Raw genomic sequence first — 13,693 nt, forward strand, 5'->3', positions numbered from 1 at the left:
ATCCAGCCCGGCATCAGGCTCTCAGCTCAGCGGGGAGCCTGCTTCCCTCTCTTTCTCTCTGCCTGTCTCTTTGCCTACTTGTGATCTCTATCTGTCAAATAAATAAAATCTTTAAAAAAAAAAGAGAAAGGGTCAGACTGGCTCCCACAGCTGTGTTAAAATGTGGGTAATAGTCATTGGTATCGCTGGCCTTTTTTTTTTTTTTAATTAAGGCTGATTCTGCAGTTTTTCAGCATGTAGGAGACTGAGAAAGATTTAGAGAGCCAAGCTTTATATTTCCAGAGATAAGTAGTTTTTAATGCTTGGTTCAGATTGGAAGCTATATCTGGTATTTCTAATTGTGCCTCAAGAGACCTAAAAGTAATTTGGAATCAGGGATAGAATGAAATTGAATTTTCTCTAGGGAAAATAATATTAAGCAGAAATTCAAATCATCTTATAACAAGGTTATTGTAGTGGCATATATTCATCGTGTTTAGGAAAAAGTAAGACAATAAATTCATGACTTCAGAACTTCCAAGAATTAGCTACTTCAAGTTGAACTTAAGGATATGCAGTTGTTACTGTCTGCTTCTGTGAACATTTTCTGAGTTGTTATGGTGTATGTGGACGAGGATCCAAATGTCAGGGTTAATTAAAGGGACTGCATATGTGTGTGTGAGTAGGGCAATGAATTATCTAGAAAGAATCTAGAAAACTTACTAACTCTTTGATTCAAAGTTTTCTTCATTTCTTTTTTTTTTTTAAAGATTTTATTTATTTATTTATTTGACAGAGAGATCACAAGTAGACGGAGAGGCAGGCAGAGAGAGAGAGAGAGGGAAGCAGGCTTCCTGCTGAGCAGAGAGCCTGATGTGGGACTCGATCCCAGGACCCTGAGATCATGACCTGAGCCGAAGGCAGCGGCTTAACTCACTGAGCCACCCAGGCGCCCCAGTTTTCTTCATTTCTAAACCCTTTAGAAGTGCATTTGAATGATGTTAGCTAATGCTTAGTAAAAAGGATGGTAATATATTGAGCAAAGAGTTGGTTAAATAATGGTGACCGGCAGAGCAAATGTGCCATGAAACTCAGTTTAAACAGTCCAAAGGAGATGGAGACTTCTGGGTGTTTGATTTTCTGGTAAACAAGGGTCTTCCAGAAACCTATTTTGTTCATGTATTTTTCAGCCTTATATTTGTTATCTTTCTGCCTTTCTTTGGAGAAGATCCCATATGTATTAGAAATATTCTTTTTTTAAGATTTTTTAAAAAATTTATTTGACAGACAGAGATCACAAGTAGGCAGAGAGGCAGGCAGAGAGAAAGAGGAGGAAGCAGGCTCTCCGCTGAGCAGAGAGCCCGATGTGAGGCTCGATCCCAGAACTCTGGGATCATGACCTGAGCCGAAGGCAGAGGCTTTAACCCACTGAGCCACCCAGGCGCCCCTATTCTTCCTAAATTTAACTCACCTCTGAATGCACTGGGGAAAAAATACTCTTCTGTACCACCAAAACTTCTTATCCAGGCTTGGCTTCTGTCTGGGTGTAGGCTTCGATTTTCTTTTCGGGATTCTGTGGCCACAAGCCAGTGGAAGTTACTTAGTTACTTAATGCTACTCAGTGGGAAGGACAGCCGCCCCCCCCCCCCCGCAAACAGTATGTTGTCAAGGCTGTGCTTGGATTCCCTGGAGGATGGCAGTGCTGCTTATAACAGCTTCTCAGGTTTCCTTCTAGAGCCTGTGTTTGAAGAATCCAGCACAGGGCCTTCTGATTCCACATCCACATCTCTGCAAAGTAGGTCTTGGTAGTACAGCTTGGAACTGGGGGCACTAAGCAGGTATAGTCACACACAGAAGAACTGAGGTTTTCTTTGCAAAGTCCAAGGCATTTACTTATCCATTTTTTATTATTTATATTCTACATATTTCTAAAGGTTTTCATGTTATTTACAGCTGTAAGCACATACAAAATAAGGCCATTAAATAAGAACAGAAAAGGGGCACCTGGGTGGCTCAGTGGGTTAAAGCCTCTGCCTTCGGCTCAGGTCATGGTCTCAGGGTCCTGGGATCGAGCCCCACATCGGGCTCTCTGCACAGCGGGGAGCCTGCTTCCCCCCCCCACCGCCCGCCTGCCTCTCTGCCTACTTGTGATCTCTGTCTGTCAGGTAAATGAATAAATCTTTAAAAAAAATAGGAACAGAAAGCATTTGAAAAGAGGGAAGGGAAGATAGATTGGGAGGAAATTACACTGAGAATCATTGTGGGAGTTGAAAAACTAGTGGAGGTAAGGAGGTGTGTGTAAATATTTGTGTGTCTGTGGCTCAAGTGTTGGCAAAGGCAGAAAACGGAAGAGATTATTTCAGTTGTGGAGGGTCAAGTGGCCATGCCTGATTATTTTCAAAGTTCACTGTACACGAGTAACTGTGTTTTAAGAAGGTTTGGTGTGTCTTGCTGTAGTTAAGAAGGTGCAGCAGAATGCAGAACTTCTGTCTTGGGCTTCCGAGTAGTCCTGCTACAATCTTGCTATTAGATAACCTGATACAGGGGACTGGGCATGGGTCAGGTACTAAGTTTCTATGTCTGGGTATGGAGGGCAAGGGTTTTCTTTTCTGTAGCTCAACTCACTGGTCCCTTGTCTCTCTGCCTGAGGCAGGATGATAAGGAAGTTGGTAAGGCAGATAGAGGAGCGTCACTCCCGCTCCCATTTGTTGTGCCTTGGGAGGTGATTCCCAGAAACCAGCTTAGTGCAGTGAGGCCTACCCACTCCCCAGTGTCTAGACAGCACGATTTCAGGAAGTTTTTATGTAGAGAACATTCATGTAATAGAAAATAGGTATGAAATTTGGGCTCAGTGGAAGCAAGGAAGGATTCGACAACTCCCCAAATGCTTGGGAGGGATTCTCCACACTCCTTGAAGCCCTGGGCGATTTCAAGGGTAGCAGATTCCAGCTTCTTGCCTTCCATTGATAAAAAAGATGAAAAGTGAAGCTAAGACCACAGCTAGGGAAATGAACCTCATTATATTTATTTAGGCAGAATTGCCTACTGGTTAAGACCAAGATTCTAGAGCAAGATAGCTTACGTTTGGATTTTAGCTCTGCTAGTTGAGTGATTTCTGGGAAGTCATTTAGCATCTTTGTGTATCTGTTTTGTCATCTGTATAATGAAGATAATAAGAGTATTTACTTTATAAATTTTATAAATTTATAAATTACTTTATAAAGAGTATTTACTTTATAAAATTATTGTTAGGATGAAGTGATGAGTACCTATAAAATGTTTATACTAGTCCTTGGTATGAAGTAAAAGTACAATAATTTTTTTGGACATAAGAGAGATGATCTGGAGTATATTTTATCATCCAGTTTCCTTAGGCAAGAAATACAAATATTTTGGAGAGAAAAATAAAATCATTCAGGATCTTTGGGGATTATAGATGGTAATAATCACATTATGCGTGCTATGAATGTTGGGCTATAATATTTGTTTTGACACTTCTGAGTACAAAACAAGATTATAAATACATATTGAAACTCCTCAATTTCTGACCAAACATCTAGAAAACTGGCAGATGTTCAAGTGGGATTTTGGTAACAGTAAGGTCTTCATCACCCAAACTTTAAAATGTATTTTATAGCATTTTAGGGTGTCATTCTGGTTACATCTTTAGAACCAGTTTTGCTAAGTAGCTAAGTAGTGCTAAGTGAGCTAAGTAGGGGTTTGAACTGTGTTTTCTATTTGGCATTTTGCCAGTGTAGGGAAGGAAACTTTCTGGAACAACTTCATTGCAATAATGAATGAGTAGTGGGTTTTTTTTTTGCCTTCTAAACATGTAATCTAATAAACACTTATTAAGTGCCTAGTTTAAGTATAATAGTACATCTGGATGTATTTAAGTAAACATTTTCATTGAAGTATAAAAGGTACACAGAAAACTATACTCATCATGTGGGTGATTAGTTATCACAGAGTAAATGTGCCCATGTAGCCCTCTATCCAGGTCAAGAAATAGAAGAGTACCTACACTCCCAGAAGCCTCCCTTATACCCCTTATCACTTTCCCAAGCTTCCTTCCCAAAGGGTATCCACTAATCAGAAAGCAGACTTCTAACATCACAGAAATTTAATTAATTTTTCCTGATGTACAAAAGATCCGTGTAAATAGAATTAGGCCTAGCTTCTTTCTTTTGACACACTTTGTGAGAGTTATTTATGTTGTGGATTGTGGCACGAGTTTGTTCTTTAGCGTAGTTGTGTAGCATTCCGTTGTATGACTATACCACAATGAATTGAGACAGTCTTCTCTTGATTAATACTTAGATTATTTCCAGATTAGGATTATTAAGAATAATGCCACTGAAAAAATCCTAGTAAATAAATGCCTTTTAGTATATATGTATATGTGCTCTCTTATGTCTATACTCAGGAGTAGAATTCCTGGGTCATAGGAATGCCTATGTTTAGCTTTTATAGAAACTGCGAAAGTGGTTGTATCAGTTTACATTCCCACAAGCAATGTATAAGAGTTCCAATGGCTAACACCTGGTTTTAATTTTAGAAACACAGTGGGTATATAATAGTGTCTCATTTTAGTTTGAATTTGCGTTTCTTGATGACTAATGAGCTTGAGTTCCTTTGCACATCTTTAGTGGACATTTTGGTGTGTGTGTGTGAGAGAGAGAGAGAGAGAGATATGATTGTTCAAGTCTTTTTGCCCATTATAAAAATTGAGTTGTATTTATCTTTTTGGTCCCTGTTCAGACCTTCCTTTATCTTCATGTTTCCATGTGGGATCAATTTCACTGGGCCCAAAATATCACCTGTATTATTTACTTTAGAGCAGGTCTGCTGGTGACAGATTTCCTCATTTTTGTTTTGTCATAAGATGTCTTTTACCTTCATCTTTAGACGTTATTTTCTTCCCATTTTGAGATGTTCATTTCTTTGTCTTCTGGCTTCCATTATTTTTGTTGAAATGCCAATGTCCTTGTTGCTTCTTTGAAGTTAATTTTTTTTGTTTGCTTGATTGCTTTTTAAGGTTTTCACTTTGACTATGGTGTTCAGCATTTTAACATGATATGCTTAGTGTAGTTTTCATATTTATCCTATTTGGGGTTTCGTTTTATCTTTCAGCAGCTCCGGAAAATTCTCAGCCTTCATTTCTTTAAATATTGTTTTGGACCCCTTTTTCTTTTTTCTCTCTCTCCCCACTCCCTGACATTTTCACTTTCCTGTAAGTCTCTCATCCTTTTTGTTTCTCCATTTTCTTCTGACTTGCCTTCTGTCTGGTACCAATTATCTTTATAGCTATTTGTAACCTCTTAAACTCATTTGTTGATTTTTAAATTGTATTTACTATATTTTTCAGTTCCGTTTTTATTTTTTTATTTTTTAAAGATTTTATTTATTTATTTGATAGATATTACAAGTAGGCAGAGAGGCAGGCAGAGAGAGAGAGGTGGGGGAAGCAGCCTCCCTGCTGAGCAGAGAGCCCGATGTGGGGCTTGATCCCAGGACCCTGAGATCATGACCTGAGCCGAAGGCAGAGGCTTAACCCACGGAGCCACCCAGGTGCCCCTCAGTTCTGTTTTTAAAATAGTTTCCAGTTCCTGATAAATTCTCCATCTTCTTATACAATTTTGTGAACATATTAATTACAGATATTTTTAAGTCCAAGTCAGATACTTCCAATATCTATTATCTCCTATTGGCTTGTTTTTATCATCTGTTTTCATTCTTGGATTTTGATAATTTCTTGGTTTTGTTGTTGGCATGCCAACTTATTTTTAATTAAATGTCAGTTGTTTGTTTGTTTTAAAAAGAGAGATAATTTGAGGCTCTGGATGAATTCTCTTTCTCCAGGAAGATTTAACACTTTTTTTTTTTTTGAGAGCGAGCATGCGAGTAGGGCTGGGGGATTAGCTGGGGAGGGGCAGACAGAGGGGGAGAGAGAACAGTAAGCAGGCTCGATGCCCAATGTGGAGCCCATCTTGGGGCTCCATCCCACTGCCCGACACCATGACTAAGCCGAAATCAAGAATCAGACTGAGCTCCCCAGGCCGCCCCCAGGAAGATTTAACTTTTGTTTATAGCAGGTAATTGGATTAGATACAGATGAATGTGATTCTTTTGCAACTTGAGTTGGTCTTTGTGAGGGCTTATCTGTTTCTGGTCACCTATACTACTAACATCTAGTCTTTTGGGTTCTCACCAGAAAGCTTTGGGTCAGAATGTCAATATTTGCTCCCATACTCACCTGCTTTGAGACATTACTGAAAGCTGTGTTCAAAGTCTTAGTCTCTTAGTACCTGCTGTCATACGGGCAAATATCTTGCGGGGAAAAGCAGCTTCAGAATTTTTTCTTGGGATTTTTCTTTGAGATCTTGGCCCCGGAAATACTCACTGCTTTGGTAGATCTCTGATGCCTTTGAGTGGATGTTTTTCCACTTGTTTTTGGCAGAAATATTAGAGCAAAACAAAGGAATCTACCATTGCCAGGATGAAAATCCTTTTTGGCTTTTTCATGCCAGTTTTTTTAGGGAATTAAAAATGCATGAGAATGGGGCACCTGAGTGGCTCAGTGGGTTAAAGCCTCTGCCTTCGGCTCAGGTCATGATCCCAGGGTCCTGGGATTGAGCCCTGCATCAGGCTCTCTGCCCGGCGGGGAGCCTGCTTCCTCCTCTCTGCCTGCCTCTCTGCCTACTTGTGATCTCTGTCTGTCAAATAAATAAATAAAATCTTTTTAAAAAATGCATGAGAAGATAGAATTATACTTTTTTTTAATTTTTTTTAAAGATTTTTATTTATGTATTAGATAGACAGAGATCACAAGTAGGCAGAGAGGCAAGCAGAGAGAGAGAGGAGGAAGCAGGCTTCCTGTGGAACAGAGAGCCCGATGTGGGGCTCGATCCCAGGACCCTGGGATCATGACCTGAGCCGAAGGTAGAGGCTTTAACCCACTGAGCCACCCAGGTGCCCCTATACTTTTTTTTTTTAATGCTCATTGATGGCTCTGGGTAAGGCTAATATATTGTTCTTAAATTAGTCTGTGCAGATATGGCCTTTGAATTTTGTCAAACTTTTTGGGATACTTATGGGACAGTGTGAAATTTATTGTGAGTTTGTTCTACAGTTAGAAATGAAAAGCAACTAAGGAAGATGGACCGATGACCAATAAGCACATGAAAAGATGCTTGGTATCAAATTTTCCTGAGTCCCCAGAAGAATGTAAATCAAAATCACAATGAGATACTACTTCACACCCACTTGGATGGCTAGGATCAAAAAGTTAGTAATAATAAGAATTAAGTCAATAATAGTAACACAACATTGGCAAGGATATAGAGAAATTGGAAACCTCATCCGCTGCTGATGGGAATATAAAATGGTTCAGTTGCTTTGGGAAACAGCAAGGCAGTTCCTCAGATGATTAAATATAAAGTTATCATACGACCCAGCATATGATAGACTGAAGAGAATGTATTTGTACATGAACGTTCATAACAGCACTACTCAAAGTAACCAGAAATGATGCAGATTGACATCAACTAATGAATGAATTGAAAAATGTACTATATTCATACAGTGGAATATCATTTAACCATAAAAATGAGTGAAAGACTAATACATGCTACAATATAGATGAACTTTGAAAACATTATGCTAAGTGAAAGAAACCGGTCACAAAAGGCACATATTATGTGATTTCATTCACGTGAAAGTCCAAAACTGGGAAATCTATGGAGACACAAAGTAGATTAGTGGTTTCTTCCGGCCGAGTAGGGCAAGGGTCTTAGAGAAATGATAGCTAACGGGCACTGGGTTTCGTTTTGAAGTGATAAAAATGTACTAAAATTGACTCTGGTGATGGTTGCACATGTTTGTGAATGGACCTCAAAGAAACCCACTGAATTGTACACTTTAGATTGTGAGTTGTATGGTGTGTGAAATTATATCTCAATAAAGCCATTAAAATAAAGAACCAAAGCCATTTTTGTGGTAGCAGCTGGGGAGGGAGGGTGGCAGATGCGGATACAAGTTCATGGAGATGATGAGCTCTCTCATTCTCAGCCTCTTTATTGACAGTTTGTTAACCGGTCGTCGGGGCCTGGAGTGGAATTAGAGCTGCACACTGGAAAAAAACAATAAAGTAGAACACGGGGTTATAGAATAAGCGGTCAGGGATCACTCCTGGGAGTAAGCTGTGGAATCCCGCCAGAATAGTGATCTACTAGAGAAGTGGCCCAGGAAAATCCAACACTGCCAGGATCCTCCAGAATGGTCTTGCCTCTGGTTGGGCCTCACATGCGGACGCAGTGCTTAGCTTCCTTAGTTATGCCCGTGGTCAGAGAATATTGTACTGGTCCTATATCTCCCTGTTTTGCAGGCCTCTCATGTACCTCAAAGAGGATTTTTTTAGAATGTAGACTTGAATCTCAAAGACATTTTCTAATTTGGATCCGACCTCAGGAAATGTTGGAAACAGGTGCAACTTCTTGATTGAGAAAGGCCCGCGGAAGCAGATGTATTTGCATAGGAAGCCCGTAACCACAGACATCACCCTCTGGTAAGGGGCTTTGAGAGTTCTCATTGCTCACTTCAATTATAAGTCTGTGAGAGACCCAGAGCTTACGTTCTGTATTCAGTGCAGAAAAAAAGGCTATTCACAGGTTGTGCCATTTTTAAAAAAGATTTTATTTATTTCTTAGACAGACAAGAGGCAGAGAGGCAAGCAGAGAGAGAGGAGGATGCAGGCTCCCTGCTGAGCAGAGAGTCCGAAGTGGGGCTCGATCCCAGGACCCCGGGATTACAACCCGAGCCCAAGACAGAGGCTTTAACCCACTGAGCCACCCAGGTGCCCCGGTTGTACCATTTTTTTTTAAAGATTTTATTTATTTATTTGACAGAGAGAGAGAGAGATCACAAGTAGGCAGAGAGGCAGGCAGAGAGAGGAGGAAGCAGGCTCTCTGCTGAGCAGAGAGCCCGATGTGGGGCTCGATCTCAGGACCCTGAGATCATGACCTGAGCCGAAGGCAGAGGCCCAACCCACTGAGCCACCCAGGCGCCCCCCGGTTGTACCATTTTTAATTCACTTATTCATTCATTCATTTATTCAGTGTACATGTATCAATTACCTGCTTTGTGCCAGTCACTATGCTAGGTGCTGGTGACAAAAATCTGTATCAAAACAGAGGCACAAATAAAATCTAAAAAAAAAAAAAAAAAGAGGTACCACCTAGGAGATCGTGCCAAACCCAAGATATCAAGTGATGAAATCAAAGTCTGCATAGGTAGATGGCTGTGAGATCTCAATAAAGGGGCAGTTAATTGGGCTCAGAAGAGTCTTGGAAGCATTTAGCACAACTGAATGAATGTAGTCAAATAAAAGCTGAAGAAAAGCATCATTGATGAGTTAACACTTTAACTGAACCTTAAGAACAAGTAGGGTTTATCCAGGCAAAAAGACAAGGAAGACTGGCGGCAGAGAAAGAAAGGAGTTAGGACCCTGTGGCAAGAACCACATGAGAGTTAACAAGTGACAGAACCAGAAAGGCAAGAGGAAAAGAACTTCGGGCAGTACATCTCAAACTGTAATGGTCATACTAATCACCTTGAAAATCCTGTCGAAATACAGATTCTGATTCACTGGGTCTGAGGTGGAGCACGTCTAAAAAATTCCCAGTGTCTTTGCCGCTGGTCCATGAGCCACACAGAGCAGCAAGAGTTGAGAGATCTACTTGGCTGTGATGGGAGAGGAAGGTGAAAAGTCCTACTGAACACGTAGATTTCTGGATAGGGTGATGTGGGCTGATGGTGTCATGGGCTGTTAGAGGAAACATCAGGAATTTTCAGGAAAATAAGTTTTGTTCTGTTTGTGGTTTTGTTTTGAGGCACTAAGATCTGTAGGAAGAGAAATCTAGTAGGCCATGGGATAGAAGGAGACCATCAAAGCATGGTTCCTGAGTGGAAGAGAAAGAGGTACCTATGGATGAAGTTGAGAAGAGGCTACAAGGAAAGCAAGAGAATGATTAGTAGCAAACAACGTGATCTCTTCTCCAAGAGAAGTTTCAAGAAGGTGTGAGTAAGCAGCATCCCATGTTACAGAGAGATCAGGAAGGAGCCAGACCAGAATCCAGACTGCAAGGAGTTGAGGATGAAGGAGTGAGTGTTGTGACTAGAGATAACTCAGGAGGTTTGACTGAAAAGTGTCAAGGACAGTGGAGTAGTAGACAGAAGTTCAGGGTGAAGGAGGGGTCCTTCCTCTCTCTCTCGTGCACCCTACCCTTCCTTCCCTTCCCTCCCTCCCTGTCTCCGTCCCTCCCTCTCTTCCTTCCTTCCTTTTAGCATTATTATTATAGCGATTTTGCAACAGGCGAAAAGATTGAGAAGCTACTATAATGAATCTCCCGTTCCATCACACAGCTCCCACAATTATTTTGGTTTTTGCAAGTGAAGGATGGTTTTTTAGATGCAGCTGACATAGGCATATTCATACACTCAAGGAACAGAGCCAAGAGAGAGAGAGCAGCTGCAGATTTAGAAGAGAAAGATGATAATTGATGGAACAAGGTTTTTGAAAAGGAAGCAAGTGGTGGAGTGCAGTACAGGTGGAGATCGTGGCTCTAGACAGTAAAGAAAACACTTTCCAGCTGCTGAATTGAAAGAAAAAGAGATGAAAGTACTGCCGTTCAGAAATCTGGTTAAAGGCACGTCTGGGTGGCTCAGCCGTTGAGCGTCTGCCTTCGGCTCAGGTCGTGATCCCAGGGTTCTGGGATCGAGTCTCACATGGGGCTCCTTGCTTGGCGGCAAGCCTGCTTCTCCCTCTGCCCTCCCCCTGCTTGTGCGTGCTCTCACTCACTCTCTCTCTCTTTTTCTGGCAAATAAATAACTAAAATCTTTAAAAAGAGAGAGAGAAATCTGGTTAAAATTCCGATTTTCAGAAGCTTCCTGTGCTAACCCCTTCAATTGCCCTCTGCCACCTCAGTGTGCCTCGGTTCCTTACTTGAAGTCATTCACTAAATATTGGGGAAATGTCTATTCCACCTAAACATTTTATAAGTTTAGTCATTTTTATTTGAAGATCCAGTGTCCATGGAGAGTAGTCACATCAGAGAGAACTGCCACATACCATCTCCCATCTGGGGAGCAGCCTCCAAAACAAGAGAGAAGCTGTTCCTCTTCTCCTACATAGAGAATTCTCCCGCTAAGAGGAATCCCGGGGAATAAAATATTCTTCATCACTTAACATAGAGATTCGGTTTGGGTGTCAAGTCAGGAAATGAGTAAATTCATGCCTAATAACAATTTGTTTCTCTATGAAATAGGAAAAGAGTTCATTTGGAAGGAGATGATTTGACGGGAATTGAGTGGGAAGAAGCTTTATAAGTATGGCAAGAGTTTGAAACAGTGCCAAAGTCTTCTGTTCAGCTTTACCTAAGAGGATGTCTTCCCTTCTAATAAAAGACAAGAGCAGCATAATGCCCCCCACCACACACACACTCACAGGAAATGAGAATAGGATTATTAGAGGGAAGTGAGACTTCTATGAAGTACCACTGAAATGAGCAGGACTGCCAATGGAGCCCTTTTGTGTTGACTGTGGGAAGATAAGGTTGGAAAGTGGCATCAGGGAACTTTTTTCCGTTTAAGTCTGAATAAGTAGGTATTCGCATGACAGCTTAATTCAAGAGGTAGAGATGTGCATTCCAAGCATTTTGTACAAGCCTTCTTGTCTTCCAAGTGCATCTCTCTTCCTGGACCCCTTTCTATCTGTGACATTTTGCAATGACCACCCAACAGTGGGAATGACAATTGAAGTCAGTGATTTTATGACAATTTCTTTGCATTCTCAAAAGGCTTCAGTGGGTGATTGCCACCGAGCACCAGTTGGGTAGTCGTTGGCTCATTTTCTTTATAGAGAAATAAATGCAATTTGGAAATAATTGGCCTAACAAGAGAAAAATGGGTAAACGCTTAAAAAATCATTTGGGTCATTATATTGTTAAAAGTAATAAATAATTTGAAGTACCAAAAATATAACTATATAAATACTCTATGTGTGTAAAGATACAATTGACATTTTAATTACTTATGCTTAGCTCATCTTCTGCATATGAAATATTTTTCTTGTGGGGAAAACCGAAGGGCTAAGAGAAGAAGATTCAATGTTAAATCCTTAGGGTGTAGAAATTTGTAAAAATATTAAATACATAAAACATGTAAAAATACATCACTGGTAACGTACTGCTTTACAACGCTCCACTGAGTTAGCCTCTCAGGAAAAATAATTCAGTCCAATTGCTGTCCAGTATACTCCTGTGATAGTGTTTCTGTCTTTTAAATTTGATTAGTAGATGATAGTCTTTCCAGTGAATGAATTTGATGATTTAAATCAGTGCCAAAAGACAATGAAAAAAGTCGATGCTTTGAGTAAATTTGAGCTTCTCCCAGGCAAATAAGTACCAAAGCCTCAGAGCTTTTATGTCCACCAAATATAGATGTTTTTTTCATTGATTTAGAACTTAAATAAGGAAAAAACTCTTTATTCCCGTGTGTTTTAAATTACACATTTAAGGTAGAGACAATTATGTTATATGGACATTGCACTTTATGAAGCAGACATAGAAGGTATTATCATCTCAATTTTATGGGTGAGAAAACAGAACCCAAAGAGATCACCATTTCCCTGGTGTGGCCTGGTGGGATAAGACCAAAACCAGAGCCAGACTCTGGGTTCCTCACCCCAAGCCCTGCCTCCCATCTCTCCTTGCTCCGGTATTTGGAGGTGGTGCTGGTCTGTCGTAAGGGATTAGATTTCAGTTTCAACCATACAGTTTGTGTTCATGGCTTGGCGGCACATTTCTGAGACAGTAGCTCACAACCAGGGTTGTGCCCTCGAACACGGTACCATGTCCCATTTTTTTTTTAAGATTTCATTTATCTGAGGTGGAGGGGAGAGAAAGCCTGAGCAGATGCTTCACTGACTAACCCAGCTGCCCCGCCAGGTACCGTTTAAAATGAGCCATATTTTGCCCCCCACAATGCCAAACTTCTGCTTGGTATAAATTGAAGAAAGCCATTAGCCACAGGCCATTTCAAGAAATAGGCAGCTCAAGGGGTGCCTGGGTGGCTCAGTGGGTTAAAGCCTCTGCCTTCGGCTCAGGGCATGATCCCAGGGTCCTGGGATCGAGCCCTGCATCTGGCTTTCTGCTCAGTGGGGAGTCTGCTTCCCTCTCTCTGCCTGCCTCTCTGCCTACTTGTGATCTCTCTCTCTCTCTCTCTCTCTGTCAAATAAATAAAATCTTAAAAAAAAAAAACCAGCTCTTGAAAAAGAAATAAGTAGCTCGAGTTGAGACTTCTTGAAACACCAAGGCCTTTCAGCCCAAGACAAGATTCCCAGTAATGGTGAGATTCTCGTTTCTTCAGCAATCCGCAGTTATGGTCTTAAATGTAACTGAAGAGTAAAGAAAAGTGAGCATTCTATAGTCGGGATATTAATTGCAAGTTCTCGCAGATATAGAGGAACTCATTGAGCAATTTATTATTGAGACCTTTCTGTTCATGTACCTACTGCTGTTTTGTGTTCAAAGGCACCAAGATAGAATGTCATTGGTCATTGGTCATTCTTTTTTTTTTTTTTAAAGATTTTATTTATTTATTTGACAGAGAGAGATCACAAGTAGGCAGAGAGGCAGGCAGAGAGAGGAAGGGAAGC

The 13,693-nt window shown here is 40.8% G+C and overlaps 1 protein-coding gene across 1 annotated transcript in view; it reads left to right on the forward strand.

Moving 5' to 3' along the window:
- LOC111150552 (X-linked Kx blood group) overlaps positions 1-13,693 on the forward strand; it is a 42,508-nt gene that overhangs the window by 26,601 nt on the left and 2,214 nt on the right. The gene's annotated exons all lie outside the window — the stretch shown is intronic.

This window comes from Enhydra lutris, unplaced genomic scaffold (genome assembly GCF_002288905.1).
Source record: "Enhydra lutris kenyoni isolate GAN:26980312 unplaced genomic scaffold, ASM228890v2 scaffoldscaffold23, whole genome shotgun sequence".
NCBI classification, from domain to species: Eukaryota; Metazoa; Chordata; class Mammalia; order Carnivora; family Mustelidae; genus Enhydra; species Enhydra lutris.